At 40.7% G+C, this 6,294-nt stretch overlaps 1 pseudogene; it reads left to right on the top strand.

The window, feature by feature from the left end:
• The first annotated feature begins 254 nt into the window (after positions 1-254).
• LOC112393875 (zinc finger protein 347-like) lies at positions 255-2,800 on the top strand (annotated as a pseudogene).
• The last annotated feature ends 3,494 nt before the right edge of the window (positions 2,801-6,294 follow it).

The raw sequence follows: 6,294 nt of genomic DNA, 5'->3' as shown, positions 1-6,294 counted from the left end.
TCCCAACTTAGTTTTTGTTTAAAAAAACTATAGAGAGGTCACACTGGGAAGCGTAAGTTTCTCCTAAGTCTGTGCTGCGCGGTCCACCTTTCTCCACCTTCCGGTGTGGGCATCTCTACGAACCTTAAGTCCCAGCAGCCGGCCCCCCACCCTACGTAAATCCAGACGTTGCTGTTACAGATGACCTCTAAAGACTCCTATTGTCTGAGGAAGAAGCCCTGAAGAGGGGGAAGGGAAAAGAAAAGGAGTCAGAAATGGCTCTTTCTCAGGGACAACTGACATTTAAGGATTTGGCCATAGAATTCACTCAGGAGGAGTGGGAATGCCTGGACCCTGCTCAGAGGGCCTTGTACAGGGACATGATGTTGGAGACCTACAGGAACCTGCTCTCCCTTGATATCTCTCATATACATGTGATTAAGAAATTACAACTAAAAGCAAACACTGGTAGGGGAGAAGTATTCCAAACACTGATGTTCCAAAGACATAACTGGAATGAAATGAAACATTTTTACCTCAGAGTCATCCGGGAAAATATACGAGAATTTGATTCTCAGCAGAGTGATGAGGAAAGAAATTGCAAAGGAATGCCAGTAAACCAAAATGATAATCTCGCTGATGAGAGAAATTGAAATGGAAGAAGTGTTGCAGGAATCAAGCCTGTTGAAAATAGTTTTCCATTAAGCTTTCTGGATGAACTGCATATATGTAAAAGTGAAGAGAAAATTGATGAAATTAATCAAGCTGACAAGAGTGTGAAGGGTAGTGCCTCATTTTCACCACTTCAGGGAATTTCCCCTTGTGTCCAAGTAAACATTTGTAATATACATGGGAGTAATTATATGCAGTCTTTAATAGTGACACAAGATCAGAAAGCACAGAGGGAAAGAACTTACAAATGTAATGAGTGTGGCAAAATCTTTCTCCACGTATCATACCTCAATAGACCTCAGATTCTCCATACAAGAGAGAAATTACATAAGTGTGACGTATGTGGAAGAATCTTTAGCAAGAATTCATGCCGTGTAATTCATCAGAGAATTCATACTGGAGAGGAACCTTACAAATGTAATGTGTGTGGGAAGGTCTTTAGTAGAAAGGAAGACCTTAGAGTTCATAACAGAATTCATACCGGAGAGAAACCTTACAAATGTAATGAGTGTGGGAAAGCCTTTTATTATGCCTCACTCCTCATAAAACATCAGATAATCCATACAGGGACAAAACCATATAAATGTGATGTATGTGGGAAAGTCTTTGGTCAAAGTTCGTATCTTTCAGTTCATCAGACAATTCATACTGGAGAGAGACCTTATAAATGTAACGAGTGTGGGAAAACCTTTTGTTATGCCTCATTCCTCATGAGACATCAGAGAACCCACACAGGAGCAAGGCCATATCAATGTGATGTATGTGAGAAAGTCTTTAGTCAAAATTCACATCTTTTAGGTCATCAGACCGTTCATACTGGAGAGAAACCTTATAATGGTAATGAGTGTGGCAAGGTGTTTAGTCGAAAACATTGTTTTGCTTCATCAGAAAATTCATACCAGAGAGAAACCTTTGAAAAATAATGAGTGTTGAAAAGACTTTACTCACATCTGTATCCTCACCACACATTAGGTAATAAATACAGAGTGGAAACCCATATTTCATGTGATGTACGTGGGAAGATCTTCATTCAAACTTGACACTTTAAAGTCCTGGGAGATTCACACAGAGGAGAAACCATGCACATGTCATGAGTATGGCAAAACCTCACTTACCATCAGATAATCCATACTAGGTAGAAATAGTGGAATTTTCATGAATGTCTCAAGGTCGTTAGTAAAAATTCCTACATTAAGCTCTACCAAAGAATTCATACTGGAAAGAAACCTTACAAATATAACGAGCGTGACAAGTGCTTCAGTGTACTTTCAAGGCTAACTTACTGTCAGGGAATCTGTATTGGTGAGGGGCTTTAAGCAACGGTGTTGACAGGTTTCCACATCTTAGCTGCATTGAGAAAGTCATACTGGAGGGAAATCAAGGAATTCATCCACCACGGAATTGATTCTGGAGATTGTTACCTCATAAATGCCATGAATGGGAAATACCTTTACCCAGGGCTCACATCTCACCAATCATCAGATTTTCCATAGTGGACAGGACACTACAGAAGCACTGAATGTGGTAAAGCTTTTGGGTTGTGCCTTAAACTGAGGGTTCACAAAATCCTTCATACTTATGAATGCAATCAATATGGCTAAGTTTCTTATTATTGGTCACTTGTCACTAGGTATCAGAATATTTATCCTGGAGAGAAACCTCATAAATGTAACCTTTGTGGCAAGGATCTTACCAAAAGATCACAAGATGGGACATACTGAAGTTGTACCTTACAAATGCAAGGGATGTGGCAAAACGTTTCCTTGACTTCAAGTATTAGGCAACAGGAAAGAGTCCATTGAAGAGAAACCCTGCAAACATATGAGCAGTGGCTTTATCCAGGCCTCACAATGCACTAGACTCTTCAGCATACATCTTTGAGAGAAACCATGCAAAGCAATATGTGTGCTTGTACCTGAAAATCAAAGCTCTGAAACATAGAGGATTTATTTTGAAGAGCAACGTTTCAAATGTAGTAAATGTTGTACAAGTTTTCATCAAGTATCCACACTTCTGGTGCAATGAGATAATTCATACAGGTCAGAAAGTATACAGATACAGTGAACATGGAAACACTTTTAAGAAAAAGTGCGCCCTCGGTGGGCAGCAGAGAACTCATATTTGGGAGAATCCTTACAAAAGTAATTAATTTGGTGAATTTTGTGAGCAATACTTAAGACAGACCACACATCAGAGAATGCATATAGGAATAAATACGTCTAGTTCTCTGAGATAGTACACACTGCAGAATTATTACAAATCACAACATGTTAAAACTTATGATGTTTATATGAGAGGATGAAGGACATTTGTGGAAATGGCCCATTATCTTCAGGGTAAAATAATTATTTGAGTGTAGTTGAAAAGGCTACATTACTTTTTATGCCTTCCAACCTGAAGATTGAAGCCTGTTGAATTTATGCCTTCATTACGGACCTTTGATGATGGTCTCTGGGAAGGAGTCAGTGAGATGAAGGGGCTGACTTCATTCACATCCATGTTTCCTGGAAAAAGAAGGACCCTGAATTATCAAACTGAATAGTGTGTGAATTAGCATCAGGGAACAGCAAAGAATAATGTAGCACTAGGACGTGACTCATGCTTATTACGTCCAGGGAGCCCTTCTGTGGTTAGGCCAGTGCGTGTTATAGGACAGAATCCTCTACCAACTGACCTTGAACAGAGGAAGCAGGACATTAAGGGACTGGACTTTTCATGGGAGGAGAGTGACAGGTTAACAGGGACTGACTATCGGGTAGATATAATGTGGAGGAAAAGATGGTCACTTTCTCCATTAGATGGCAATAGCAGTTGCATAGATCTGTGTTTAATGAAAAATTCATTTTATTGTTGGAACTTGAAGACAGCAGTTATCTTGAGAGGAACATTTAATCACAATTATCAGAGTAATATATGTTTGTGTATTATGCACGTCTAGCTGCTGCCATTATCTTTTGCTATTGTTTTATTCCGAATGTATCATAGGTCTCCTGTTTTAATTAATAAAATTTAATCACTTTTGTCAAAAAGATAAAACTATATAGAGTTCTTTTAATCTCATTTTCAAGACTCAATTCTTCCTCTTTCAAATTTATTTCAGGAAGGGAGCCAATAATGTGCACCTTTAAAGTATTTTAAATTATATTTAGTGTGGATTGAAATATCTATCTTACATTATAGAAATTCCAAGCGTTAGGATTTAGGAAAAGGCTTTATTTTGGTGTCTGGGAGGATCTTTCTAGCTAAAAATATATGCACGGTGGAATAGGCCATCTCACTGCGGGCATGGTACTCTTGCCTCTTTGGAGAAGGCATGAAGGGGATATGTTGGCTGGATACTAAGGACGATGCTATCTTCCATTGGCCTAGTACTTTCCAGTTTTAAGTTGAGTTTGCACTGATCTCATTAGAGTTCTCTATCAGTCCGAGGAGGAAGCCAGGGCAAACGTTTTCAGCCTTGTTTGGCTGTAGAAGGAAATGATGCTCAGAGAGGTTGTGATCGATCAAAAGGCGAATTGTGAAATTGGGACTATGATGTTTCTAATCAGGGTCAGTGCTGCCTCATCCTTCTCCCTCCCTGCCCACGTGGAACATCTACTGTGTGCCATGCATTGTGCAAGCACCAGGGGTTTCCATGAGTTTCCCGGGAAGCTTGTACGTAAAGCAAGTTTCCTGATCTAACAGGGCCTACAATAAAGTAAAAAGAGACAAACATAAACTCAGTTAAGGGCACCAAAGTGTTAGAGAGGCTGTGATAGAAATAGTGACAGAGAGTTGTGTGAGGAGACGGGGCATGTTGGTCAATCGAATACGGAAGTGAGCGAAGGGGAGCTGTGATGCGTTAGGAAAAGCTTCACGAAGCCTCATGACGATTCTAGCAAAGTCTGGTGCAAGAGTCGGCATCAGGCAGACCTGAAATTTTTAAAGTGCATTTTTTAAAGTGTATTTCCGAGAGAAAATCTGCACAGAAAGGGTTTTGCTGCCAAATGATTTTGTGAAATATAGCATATACTGTATTGGAAACTCACCGTTCTTATTAAGATATTGAGGACTTAGAAACCCTTCCAAAAGAAACCTGTTTAAATTTGTATCTTCCAGCCAAAGTGTGGAATTATAGAGCTTAAATTTTTTTTTTTAGAGAACAATTAAAAGTTTTGGAAAGCACTGACTTAGATCTACCGGCAGGCAGATCTTCTCTGCAGGCAGCTGCGATTTGGCTGTGTGACGTGCGAAGCCAAAGAGCAGTGGAGACCAGCCCTCTTGGTTGGGAATATACCCTAAGTCAGATAAACCAGAATACGGAGAATGTTGCTGCCATGTATGAAACATTGAGCCACCTGAGGAGAGACCTTCAGGGTCCCGGAAGGAAATGGGGGAGGAGGAGGAAGAAAGCTGGAGGGGCGTCCTGATTTCGGCTCATTTTTATTTCTTTCATCTGTCAGCATGGCTCACTCAGAGGCAGTCCTGAGGTGGAACCCCATCCCTGGAATGGTGACAGAGAGGCGCTGGGGGAAAATGGTGTGGAGGGCTCCATCAAGGGCAGAGGCTACTTGTCTTGGGGTATGAACACCTCTTCCTTCAGCTCCCCTTCTTTGCCGGGTGACTCGATTAGACTGTGGCCTGGTGACTGCTCCCTCCTGTATTCCGGGAGAGCACAAGGTATATTCTTTCATTTCAGCTGCTGTCTGTCTTCCCCTCTTTCCCTGGTCAACTCAGTCAAAATCTATTCTGAGAGGCTTTCCTTCCCCATCATGTAAAGCAGACCGTAATCTTTCAGTATGCTGTGATTCTGTAGTATTTTCTTCCAGGATCCTTTCTTATTATAGGTTAATTTCACCAGGGAGGAACCTTGCCTGTCCTCTGAGCCTAGAATGGTGCTTGGCACACTGTAGGGCCTCAACATTTATTGAATAAAAACTTGCATGCTGGCTTTCTAAAGGAACGAATACTTAGATGTCTCGTTCTCATTTGATAAATGAGCAGATAAGGAGAAGGGGCAGACTAGAAGAAGGAACTCCCTTTGATTGTGCTAAACCATTGTGTTACAGGCTTTTCCTGAAGTTCCTCACAATACCCCTCATCAATAGGTATTATTATATCATCATTGTCATTTTGCAGATGAAGAAACAAGGTCAGAGAGGTTTCATTTGCCCTAGGTCACCTGACACTAAGTACAGAGCTGGATATGCTGCTGGTGTATCTGAGGCTGTATCTGAGCTTCCATCAGCTTTGGGTCCCAGAGAGGGTGTTGATCTCAGCATCAGGAGATGGGAATCTGTTGCAGATCTTATCACTAATTAGTGTTAGATTCTTGTTATTTAACATTTGACTCTAGAGGAAACCATGGATTTCTACTAATTTCTTTATTCCGTTTACACGGCCTACATTAAGATTTCCCCCTGAATTTGGCAATATCAGATCACATGGAGGGACTTTTCTGAGGGTTGATGATGACACAGTGCAACTTCATTTAATACCATTCCTATTCTGCACTGGATCTATTTGGGTAAAATGTCTGAATCTTAAATGTGCGATGGATCCATGCCCTTTTGAGACATTTGTCATTCACTAGATGGCACTGTTGTATTAACTTTATTTTCTAGCCTGGATTAAAAGCTTCAAGGAGTATGATTTTCTATGATA

The sequence above is a fragment of the Neophocaena asiaeorientalis genome, unplaced genomic scaffold, assembly GCF_003031525.2.
Source record: "Neophocaena asiaeorientalis asiaeorientalis breed wild unplaced genomic scaffold, Neophocaena_asiaeorientalis_V1.1 scaffold152, whole genome shotgun sequence".
In the NCBI taxonomy this organism is placed as follows: Eukaryota; Metazoa; Chordata; class Mammalia; order Artiodactyla; family Phocoenidae; genus Neophocaena; species Neophocaena asiaeorientalis.
The sequence above is the reverse complement of the archived record's forward strand: the minus strand, read 5'-3'. Positions and strand labels throughout refer to the sequence as shown.